Raw genomic sequence first — 13,014 nt, 5'->3', positions numbered from 1 at the left:
TATGCCTGGATTTGTAATTCAAGTAAAAGACAAATACTCGGAGGTTATAATTGGATTGGTAGCGCGGCTGGGGACATCATGAAAGCTTTGGTCAATACGATAGACCATTTGATTCAAACTCATGGACAATTTGGAGATCTTACAACATCTCAATTGCCTGAGACTGCGACGCAAGTGAAAGACAAATATTCAGAGGACATTATTGAGTTGATGCCGCGGCTGAGGACTTCATGGAAGCTTTGGTTGATTCGGTAGACCATTTGATTCAAACTCAAGGACAATTTGGAGATTTCACAACATTTCAATTGCCTGAAACTGCGACGCAAGTGAAATACAAATATTCAGAGGACATAATTGGGTGAATGCCGCGGCTGGAGACTTCATGGAAGCCTTGGTTGATCCGTTAGACCATTTGATTCAAACTTCAAGACAATTTGTAGATTTTACAACATCTCATATGCCTAGATTTAAGACGCAAGTAAAAGACAAATACCCGGAGTACATAATTGGGGTGATACCGCGACAGAGGACATCATGGAAGCCTTGGTTGATTCGATAGACCATTTTACTCAAACTCCAGGACAATTTGGGGTTCTTACAACAACTCAAATGCCTGGATATGAGACCCAAGTGAAAGATAAATACTCGCAGGACATAATTGGGTTGACACCGCGGCTGAGGACATCATGTATGCCTTGGTTGATTCGATAGACCATTTTACTCAAACTTCGGGACAATTTGGAGATCTTACAACATTTCATATGTTTGGATTTGAGACGCAAGTGAAAGATCAATACTCGGAGGCCATGATTGGGTTGATACCGCGGCTGAGGACATCATGGATGCCTTGGTTGATTCGATAGACCATTTTACCAGGGCAATTTGGAGATCTTACAACATCTTAAATGCCAGGATTTGAGATGGAAGTGAAAGATAAATACTCGGAGGACATAATTGGGTTGACACCGCGGCTGAGGACATCATGTATGCCTTGGTTGATTCGATAGCCCATTTTACTCAAACTTCAGGACAATTTGGAGATCTTACAACATTTCAAATGCCTGGATTTGAGACGCAAATGAAAGATAAATACTCGGAGGCCATAACTGGGTTGATACCGCGATATGGGACATCATGGAAGCCCTGGTTGATTCGGTAGACCATTTGATTCAAATTCCAGTACAGTTCGGAGATCCTAGAACATCATAATTTATTATCACACATGTTTCGTATATAGTTTACATTTATTTTAACAAGTTCACAGTAGACAACATGCTTGAAAACATTTTCTGAAGCTTCATACATCGTCTAGTATAAAGAGGTTCCTAAAGGAACCGAATTATCATCGTATGCATAGTAGGGATGCTCAAAATGTGTTCTTATGTTCCAGGTGATGTCTTTTATTTGTTATTTTATCATTTCCATCATCACTATATGAATAGATATCATTTTTGGTAATGAAATATAGATATATCTCCAAAATCGCATTTTTCCAAATCCGTTGCTTTACTCCCACAGCTCTAGTGAAAAATTGAACACCCCTAGATACAATATTTTGCAATGTCCAGAAACTAGAAGAGATGGCTAAGAGGTTGGTGAAAAAACTGAGAAAATCGGTTGAAAAACCATTGAGATATAGCCATTTGAAAATTTAGTTACAACGATTTTCTGAACGAATGAATCCTAGTGTTAATGAACACTAAGCTGCGAGGCGGCTCTGTCCCAGTGTGGGGATGTAATGCCAATAAGAAGAAGAACAAGAAGCTAACCACGGTGGAAGTTGATACTCGGACTCTGATGGCTTTTCTGCAAACTTGACCTTTAAGTGGTCTTGTTGTATAGAGGTTATCACGCCTATCTAGAGAGTAGGAGGTTGAGGGTTCGAGTCCCTCCAAGACACGTGAATTCTTTTGACGTAGGACTACGTCTGTGTTTTCTATATTGGGGTACACTGGGGATTGCGAAAATCGGGGACCGTCACGAAAATATGATAGACTTTAAACTTTAATATCTAAGCCGTTTCTCGATGGATTTTCAATTTTTTTGGACCACTCGATCAAGGATGAGTCAACGCTTCTTTGTATTTATTTGTAAATACTGATTTTCAACTATTTATTATCGATAATTGATGAAAAGTTTAGAAATAGGTAAACTAACCAATCACGTTCATGCATCACTAGCACAGACATCAAAAATCAATCACTTGCGGATTTGGATCTAATCCTCAGTTTGAACAAGGTTTCACGCAGAGCAGACGCATCAAAGCGATCGCAGCGGAGCGAACACAGCATCACGGAGGCGCTAATAACATTTTCAAAGGAAATCAATCGCATTGGTGGTGGTCCTCGATGTGTTGCTGCAGATCATTCAACCTCAACGAACCAGAATTTCATATGAAGAAAAGGTTGACCATAAAAATAGCACTGTGGCGATCCCGCACCGCCAGTGTCGATGCTGAAAATTTATTACAAATTGTCGTGTCACTTAGTTGGAAAGGAACATTGGGAAAAAAAATTGATTCTTCTCAGGACCAACATTTTATGAAAAGAAAGAGTTAATTGCGAAAAAAGACTGTTTCGGTGGCATCGGGTTTGGCGTGGTAGTTTGGTTGCTGTTAGTGATTCCATCCATTAAAATTCACTACATCATCTCCCTCCGACGCGCTATAAAATTCGCTATTTACGATTGAGTTTTACACTTTGCAGAAAGTTTATTTCGGATAGTCGGATCAACCTTCTTTTGTATAAAATCAATGAAGACGCCATCTCAGTGGAAACTATCTACAGCAACCACCCATCGGTGAACGTCGCTCGGACAGACAGATGCCGAAAGAAAATGTTTTGTAATATGAAGAAACTTCGTCTTGAGTCAAACTTCTGTTGTCATTCCTCGCAACAATCTTGTGAAAAAGTTTCATAGGATTCTTAGAATTTATTATTCTCCGAACGGTCCGTTGTCTGGGGAAACCCGATCGAAATGGCTCGCGCGCCGAAAAGCAGCTTTCTTGTATCTAATGAAGTAATTTCATTAGTCCCGCCCCTTCATTAGTTGTTAGGAGTGCACATTATATTTACAACCATATCAGCTCACAAAGGGGCGGGGCTAACGGGCTTAAGTTATTAAATATAAGAAGGCTGCGGTTCATCGCGCGCGAGCCATTTTGATCGGGATTCTACAGAGAGCGGTTCGACATTCGATGCAGCGGAGCGGACACAGCAGCACGAAGTGGGTGGCAGTGTTGCAATGCTGTAAATTTATTTCAACCTTTGGAGGCTTAGCGAAAAATCATCAAGTGGCTGTCGGACAGTTGCAGCGCAAGGTGTCGACAAGCGATTGGATGCAGTTAGTTATTTGAATGGGAATTGGGAAAAGAAAATTGGTTCTTCTCAGGACCAACATTTTACGAAAAAAAAAAGTTAATTGCGAAAAAGGACTGTTTCCGTGGCATCGGGTTTGGCGTGGTAGCTTGGTTGCTGTTAGTGATTCCATCCATTAAAATTCACTACATCATCTCCCTCCGAAGCGCCATCAAATTTGCTATTTACGATTGAGTTTTGCACTTTGAAGAAAGTTTATTTCGGATCAACCTTCTTTTGTATAAAATGGTGCCTTTTGTATAAAATCAATGAAGACGCCACCTCAGTGGAAACTTTCTACAGCAACCACCCATCGGTGAACGTCGCTCGGACAGACAGATGCCGAAAGATAATGTTTTGTAGTATGGAGAAACTTCGTCTTGAGCCAAATTTCTGTTGTCATTTCTCGCAACACTACGCATCTTAGATAAACAACATCTCATAACAAAATTCAGAATCTTGCGAGAAAATTTCATAAGATTCTTAAAATTTGTCATCCTCCGAACGGTCCGTTGTCTGCGGAGTCCCGATCAAAATGGCTCGCGCGCGTCGATAACCAGCTTTCTTATATCTAATGAAGTAATTTCATTAGCCCCGCCCCTTCATTAATCGTTATGAGTGTACATTATATTTACACCTATACCAGACCACAAAGGGCGGAGCTAACGGGCTTGATTTATTGAATACAAGAAAGCTGCTTTCTAGCGCGCGCGAGCCATTTTGATAGGGATTTCACAGAGAGCGGTTAAATAAGATTTTACGCAGAGCCGACGCAGCGGAGCGAACACAGCAGCACGAAGGCGCTCTGATAGTATTTTCAAAGGAAAATCATCGAATTGGTGGTGGAAGTCTGCGTTGGTGGTCGTCATTCAACCTCAACAAATCAGCATTTTATGTGAAGAAAGAGTTGATTACAAAAATGACGTCTGTTTCGATCCCGTGCGATGCAGTGGCGATGCTGAAAAATTATTCCAAATGGTGGCGTCTTAGCGAAAACTCATCGAGTGGTCGTCGAACAATAACAACACGAAGTGGAATTCTAACACTAACGTTTCGACAAGCATTGGGTTGCAGTTAGTTATTGGAAACGTGCATTGGGGACACAAAATTGGTCCTTCTCAGGACCAGCATCTTCTGAACAGAAAGGGTTGATTGCAAAATGGACTGTTTCGGTGGAATTGGCGTTTGGCGTGCACGCAAAAAAAAGCGTTCATGAATTCGTGAATTAACGAGTTCACGGTGTATTTTTTCGTGAACAACAGTCATGGATTCGGGAATACAGTCACGTTTTCTGGAACGTTCTGGAAAACGTGACTGTTGTTCCCGAATCCATGAAATAAATCACGGTGTATTTTTGCTGGTTCACGAATTTGGGAACGCTTTTTTTTGCGTGTGATAGTTCGGTTGCTGTAAGCGATTCCATTCATTCGAACAAATTTGTTGCGTTGTCACTCACCGACGCGCGCTTTTCATTCTGCTATCGAAGAAAAACCTTCTGTTAACGCCAAACTATTAATTTTGGACTTTGATGAACATTCTTGCATCCCGGATTAAACTACCCTTGTGTAAAATAATGGTACTGTAAAGAACCGATATTTTTCAAATAATGGAGCTTTTCAATCCTCAACTACAACAAAACATAATCAAAATCTTGTGAGGAAATTCCATTTGACTGCTACTGACGCCATCCATTTGAACAAACTCATTGCATCATCTCCCTCCGAAGTGCGCTTGTGGTTGTGCTACCAAAGGGCAACTTTCTGTCGTTGCCAAACGATGGTAACCCGAAAAAAATCGATATCATTTCTAATGACTAACGAAACAAAACCAAAGAATCTTGGCAGAAAATTTCACTTTCCGTCGACGATGGCCAAATCGATGAAGACGCCACCTTAGTGAAAAATGTCGTTTAGCCACAGACGAACCGACGTGTCACCCCATAGAAAATAATTCAAATTTGCTGCCCACGACGCCATGATGAAAAATCATCGAACACTACCGCCACCCCCATAATGGCTCGCGAAGTTTTCATAGCTCAGCCACCAACCTACGTGTATTAACATTGCAGCGGAGTTGTGTCTTAGCTCATTTGACAGGAGCGATCGCCCGCAAAAGCGAATGACCATTAAAAAGTGTGAGACAATCAGAGAGCGCCAGTGACACGTCGGTTCGTCGGTGGTTTAGCTGCCTTAGTTTTTCAAATGGCGCATTATTAAAAACAACAAATCTTTCCAAAATCGTCATTGTCGTTTAAACAGCTGTTTGTCTGGGTAAACAATTTTCCTAGCGGTCAAAACCTCTTCTTGGATAAATAGTTTAAGTCCTGAAAAGGACTGTTTGTAATTTATTCTTGAAGTCCTGCTCACGTTGCCACCAGCGCTATAGAAAACGATGCATGTACGCTTCCATCGCGGGCGGAAGTCGAACGTTGCAAATTAATATATTTGTGTTTTGTTTCGCGCCACCTCCGATTCTGCGTATTTTTTTCCTTTCGTCCGGACATTTTTGAGCATAATGTCTTCTAGGATTCTGATGATATCCACTGAAAGATAGACGAATGCCTTCAGTGGCGATGCGGCCGATGAGTCGTTCCTTTTCCACGGCTGGTTCATCCAACTGGGAGCTACCTTCAGTTTCTTGATTCGGTTGACCTCCGAGCAGTTTGCACAATGCTAATAAATTTACACAAATTATGATGAAAAATACCCTCCATTTCGTATAGCTACGTAGTCATACGTCACCTTTGCGTACAACCCGATTGGGCTGCACCTTTGAGTTTTTCGCAAATTTAATATCAATTTGTCCATTTTGAAACATGTGCTGTGCATATGCATAGCCAAGATTGTTAACAAAATATTGTATTTGTTTGTTTTGAAATTCTGTTTTACATTAAAATATTTACAAAATAATTTGATAACCTAATTACGTACACTCGCTCTAATTGGACCCTGATCCGAAAGCAAGCAAGGGAACCTGAATCTTACCTTATACTCAACAAAGCGGTCGTGAAGTGTTTTAATACCGGCCAGACGGTGGACCTCAGAAGTTCGTGTCCTGGGTCTTCGTCACGTTGATACAAATCTTCCAGCTGGTGAGGTACTCTGTCAGGGCATTATAAGTTAGGGGTTTGCCAAGGCTAGGACTAAGCATGCAGACTTACCTTAATCTCATCCCAGGGGCTGCCTAGCCTACAGATTCTACTGATATGGCGGCCTCTAGCCGCCGGATGGTGGACGCCGGGTTCACCCTGACCAATACCGATGCAATGGTTCAGCTTTTTAGGGAGGGATTTGCGCACACTGCACTCGCGGAAGGTCGGGGAATCCCGATTTGGGAAACGTTTTAGGAAGTTCGGCTTTGGCCACACTTGCCGACACTTTCAAAGCGGCGGTTTCGATGCACTTGGCTATCGCTAATCACGAATTCCACAGTTAGTGACTCAATTCTACGGCACTGTCACTTCGAGACGATTAACTACCGCACTTGGGGTTCGGACGGTCTCTCTAGGTTATCGACCATTCACTCCGGTCAACGTAGTGAGGTTTCCAACAGGCTTTCACTTGTTCACACGCGGAACACTTCGAACTCTGGGCTTCACGGTTACCGACAATCGACACGGTACGTCTATCTTTAACGAGCACCAAGCACCAAGAGAACTTCTCTGCAGTCCCGTAGTGTAATGCGGAAGCTCGGTACTAAACTTTTTCATTCTCCCTTTTTTACATCTTTTCTTCGCAACTCAGGTTTAGTACCTCGGGAGGCTGGGTTACCAACGTTTTTTCCGACGGCGTGTGTGAGGCAAGATTATATAAGAATAATTCTAGCTCCTATATCTTTACGCTTTAATTTTCTAATATTTATGGAACATTGAAAATGTAACATTTCCCCCAGGGCTCAATAAAAAACTTTATGCAATATTTTTTTTTTGATAAATATAACCAACAAAGTAAACAAAAATAACGATAATTTTGGGAAATAAATAACAAGAAAAACTAAACGACTCCAGTGAGTCCACAAACTCAATTCTACCACCTTGGTAATACCAATAACAATCGAAGGGGATCATCCTTTAAATGGACACATATTTACTTTCTATCGGGTTCATGCTACTTACATTATGGAGTATGATATCTACATCACACAAGTCACTACGCTTTAATCAATAGAATTCCCTAGTTTATATATCTTCCCTAGAAAAAGACACACCTGAATTCTAATGAGATCGAATGACTATTCTTCGGCCGGCCATTAAACTTTGATCATGAATGATCGTGATGTCATTGTATAATACTCGCGAGATTTTATGAATGAGAGGCACTATCGGCTTCTTAATTAATGTCGTTTCTCCTATGCTCTTCCTATTCACCCTACTCCTCCTGAGAGGGACAATGGACGACACATGGTAGAAACGACTTATCCACAGCATGCAATTAAGGTGGTTATACAACAAAGCCACAAATCGGCCATCTTGGAAACCACGTGCATTTTCTAGTGATTTTTCAAGAGCACGAATTGAGAGAACCCCAACGCCCGTGGGGATGAAACATCCGTAGATCGTTTGCTTACTTATGCTAAACAATCGACTTTAGTTTCAGCACTGTACGAAAATTGTTACGCTAGATTTGAGCTTTTGATAATAGAAGTAAAAACCGTGTGGTGAATATCAAATTCACCACATGGCTTGACTGTATAATCACCTTAACTTCTCTCAGCGCTCTTGAGAGAGGAAATTCACCAGTGGATTGGTGAGTTAGTGAGTTTTAAGATTCTCTACTTAATGAACCAACTAATAAACAATAAAATAAGAGTTAACATTCAACAAATAATGAGAGACATTACTAACATGTGAGAGTTTACGGTTTAAGATGCTCAGCTGGCCACACTCCTATATTCTTGCCTTCTTCGTCTTCTAACTCATAGGAACTACTTCCGTGTTTACTAACTACTCGACAGGGTAAATACATGGTGGTGAGCTTCGCGTTATAATATTCTCCCGCGTTGGAGACCTTAAAATTACGACGGTATATTAGTTGTCCGGGCTTGAACTCATCAGGACGAGCTCGTTTACGCAGATTGTATCTATTGGCACTAGTCTCGTATGCCTTAAGTAGACTTTTCTTGACTAAATCGTAGATAGTATCACTGATCTTTTTACGGTTATTGGCACAAGGTCCAGACGAATAGTCTTCTTTCCGGCGGATCCGTTGGTGGTCCGAACCGGATAGAGAGATCTCGTGATTGTGGGTTATAAAAAAGGGGGTAAAACCCGTTGCTGAGTGGACGGTGTTATTGAAAACATGTTCAATGTCGGGAATGTTGACATCCCAGCAGCGTTGATCCGTTTTACAGTAGGTTCGAATTGCTGCATTTATGGACCGATTCAATCGTTCCACCGGATTCCCTTGGCTGTGATGCCTGGCGGTTGTCCAGTGTTTGATCTCAAAACGATCCAACAAGGCCTTAAACTCCTTGGAAAGGAATGTGGTGGCATTATCGGTTAGCACTATTTCGGGGATTGAATTCCGGAGAAACCAACCTTCCCGCAAGGTCTTACATAGACTGGCAGATTCTATCCTACGCATTGGATGTAACTGACACCACTTACTAAACAAGTCTTGTATGACTAAGATGTGCATAAAACCTGCTTTGCTTTTCGGCAGCGGACCCACGTAGTCCATGGCGATGATTTGCCAGAGATGGTCTGCGACCTTTTGTTTCCCCATGGTGGGTATTACTGGTACATATGCTGGCTTGCTTTCCTTGCATGTTTGGCATTTCTGGATCCACTTCCTGGTATCCGACGCCATATGCGGCCAGTAGTACCGGAGTTTCAACCGGGATAAAGTTTTCTCCACCCCGAGGTGAAAGCTGTTCAAATGCTCCGTTTGGATTATAGTGTTTCGATTTGAGGTTGGTGGAACTAACTTCCACTCAAACCTTACATCGAATGGCTCGTCATCGACGGCGACGTACTTCCACAGTTGGTCGTCTTCGAATCTGAAGTCCGAATACTGCTCTGGGTTTTTTTGAACTTTTTGTATAAGTTCGTCGAATGAGATCTGAGATTCGGAAGAATTGACAACGCATATGCTACGGGAAAGGGCATCCGGAACAATATTGTCGGACCCCTTCCGATGCACTATTGTCATGTCTAGATGTTGTAAATCTAGACTCCAGCGGCTGAGTCTCGAAGCGGGACGCCACTTGTTGTTGCGGATATATTGCAATGCTGACGCGTCAGTGATCAGCGTGAAGTGTGATCCTTCAATGTAGCCGCGGAATTTTTCAATTGCCAGGAGCGCCGCTAAGGCCTCCTTCTCGGTGGCAGAGTAGTTCTGTTGAGCCGAATTCAGCTTCTGGGAGAAAAAGCTTATTACTCTCTCAGACCCTTCTTGCACCTGAGTTAAAACGCCAGCTACGGCACGATCACTCGCGTCTGTTTGTACCGCGAACTCTTTTCCGAAGTTTGGGTTTGAAATAATTGATGCAGTGATCTAACGTTCCTTGATGGTCCGGAAGGCTTCGTCGGCTTCGTTATTCCACTTCACCAGCTTCGATTTTCCAGCCAGAAGATCCGAAATTGGAGCAGTGATGGCACTGAAGTCGCCGGTAATAGTTTACCATCCCTAGAAAAACGGCGGATCTGCCGGATTGTTTTGGGGCTTCAAAGTCCAGTATGGCTTGAACCTTGGACGGATCTGGCTTTGGACCGTCGCACGAAAGAAGGTATCCAAGAAAAACCACTTAGGATCGGCAAAACTGCGACTTCGAAAGATTAGCCTCTTTCAGCCTTCTAGCTACTTCCTCGAGAAGCTTGATGTGCTCTTCGGAAGCTTCACTGGCCACGAATATATCGTCATGATATACGAATATCTGAGGCTTCAGTGAATCTTATCCATAAATCTGGAAAGAGTGGCAGGACTATTGGTAAAGCCGAGCGGTAGACGAGTTTAGTGATACATCCCTCTCCCTTGAATACAAAAAGCTGTCAACTGTTTGGATTCTGGACTGAGGCGAATTTGAAGGAACGCATCTTTGAGATCTATCGTGCTCATATAACGCGTTTTCCCTAGCCGTCCAAGAATTCTTCCTACATACGCAAGAGGGTAAGCGTCTAGCGTTGTTCGGGCGTGTAGCGTATGCGCATCGAGGCATAACCGAAACGACCCGTTCGGTTTTTATGATCGGTACCGAATTCAGAGCACAATCGGAATTCGACTTCTCAATGATACCGACAGCAAGCAACTTATGAATGGAAGGAGAATATGGAAACGGTGTAACGCGAATCGGAGCTGCGCTCTTGAATTCGTCTTTCAGTTCTATAGTGTGTTGGACCAGCGAGGTTACCTCGAGCTGGTCTGACATAGCTTGTTTGAAGAGTTGTTTGACACGGTCTATCGCTCGATCCTGCTCGGAGCTAAGCTCAACGAGTTCAGGAGAGGAAAAGGAAGATTCTTCCACATTAATTTGAAATAAAAACACATTATCCATTGAAATGTGGATGTCGAATGCATTGAAGAAATCTATTCCTGCAATGCAATCAACCGGTAAATCTTCAACTATCGTCGTTTCCATCACTCTGGTTTTTTCCCCTACTGTGAAAGGGAGATAAACTCGACCTGAAACTTGTAAGGGATCACCAGAAGCGCTGGTAAGGACTAAATTTGAAGGGAAAATTTTTGTATTATTCAACTTCCAAATTGGACAAGTCCGATCTGACAATAAGGTTTTCTGGCTGCCACTGTCCAGAAGCGCTTTTACGGACCTACCGAAAATGGAAACATTCATGAAAGGCCTGTCATCTGTCAATATCGAAAATATAGAAGAGGGGTTCGAGTCAGGTTTATATAGAAGATCGCTGGCGGGCTCATACCCAAGAGCGAATAAAATGTCGTTGATGTCGTTTAAGGTGCTTTCTCTGGGCCGGTCTCCCTCCGGCGCGCAAAGTTTTTTGCACAGAAAGGGCAGAGATGGGTTGGGAATTCTCGGAGCCCACATACCTGACAGTGCACTTTATACGGTTTTGTGCATTGGTGGGTTAGATGCTCCTGACTTCGGCAGTTAAAGCAAACGAACTTATCGTTCAGAGGAACGTGTTCGTCCGTTTTAGGTTCTACATTTGAGGGTTTCCTTGAATCAAATTTTGAGTTGACAGCGTTCGATTTCTCTTCCATCTTAGGTATTGTATTGATCTTTGCAGGTGGATGTGCGGAACTTGAATCTTTCCTAGTCCACTGCTTGATCCCTCCACTACCTTGGTTCGGCCCGGAACCATGACGTGGAGTGTAATTGATGTTATTGTTTGGTCCTTTATTGGAGAATTGATTTGGGCGTTTTTCCTGAAAATTACTGATGTTTCCCCCTGAGCGATGCTCCGCGACCTGAACGGCATTGGTTTGCGAAGCATTTTGTGGTTTTACAAAAAGGTACGTATTGGTGGCATCTATTTCTTGCCCTGCAATCTGCAATGAATACAGATCATACAGATCCCTACCAATTAGTGCCCGTTTGTACTCCGGACGAAGGTTTCGGCGTACGGCTTGTACTATTTCCCCCTCCGACACCGGTGATGTGAGGCTTTTGAACTTCTTCTCAATGTCAAGAAAGAATTCCAAAAAGGTTTCATTTTTCTGCTGCCTTTTTTGGTAGATGTCCAACAAGATGAAATGATCCAAATCTGGATGCCTGAAGGTCAACTTCAAATTAGCAATAAGGTCCGAATATGTATTGAAACGATGTTTATTACTAGTGAACCACATTTTTGCTCGTCCGGTCAGTAAATTCCCAAATGAACGTAAGAGTTCATACTCGGAAACCTGTTCCGACTTCGTCCAGTCGCTTACTTCCCACAAAAAATCATTGAGGCCCATACCGCGGTCCTCTCCAGCATATTTTATTGGCCACTTCACCACTGGGATTGTTTTTACGCGATTGGCAATTGGATAATAATCTAAGTCTTGGAAAGGATTAACACTGGGAACCGGAGTAGGCATCGGACGTGGTGGTGTCCGCCATCCTGCTCCCATTAGACCAGTAGCAGGGAGGCTGCTACCGTGTATCCCATGATGGGGACCATTGGATACTGAATGAGTTGCATTTCGAATTGGCCTGCCACGAGATGGCTGTGAAATATGCGGAAAATTTGGTGCATAATTCCTCTGATCAACGAAAGGGTTAAACTGAGAATTTTGTCTGAACTCCTCGTCCTCACATGGATTGTGATAACGATAATCATAATGGTCTGCTTGCGACAAGGCAAGGCTTCGTGGCAATTGGTTAGTAAATCGCGTTGATTCCCAGGGATCTCATTTTTGAGACCTAACAGCAGGAAAATCACTACGAAGAGTAGTCAGTGGTACTGAAAGATCGACGAGCTGTATAGAATTGTTGGGTAAATTTCTCAAAATTCATCCCAATGCGTAAACGCATACTGCAGAACCCGATGAATCTCACCTGTGTTGGCTGTACATGGCGTAGTTGTTACTACACTCGATACTGGCACTGTTGTATTGGACTGCTGTTGTTCTTCCGTTTCTTCTAACGACCACCCTGAATCGAATCGAACGTGACGCGATTGTTGTACACTACACGACACCTGATACCGTGGAGTGGACCAGATGGGTGGCATCTGCCCAAATGACGTAACAGTCGCATAGGA

This window comes from Armigeres subalbatus, unplaced genomic scaffold (assembly GCF_024139115.2).
Source record: "Armigeres subalbatus isolate Guangzhou_Male unplaced genomic scaffold, GZ_Asu_2 Contig465, whole genome shotgun sequence".
In the NCBI taxonomy this organism is placed as follows: domain Eukaryota; kingdom Metazoa; phylum Arthropoda; class Insecta; order Diptera; family Culicidae; genus Armigeres; species Armigeres subalbatus.
The sequence above is the reverse complement of the archived record's forward strand: the minus strand, read 5'-3'. Positions refer to the sequence as shown.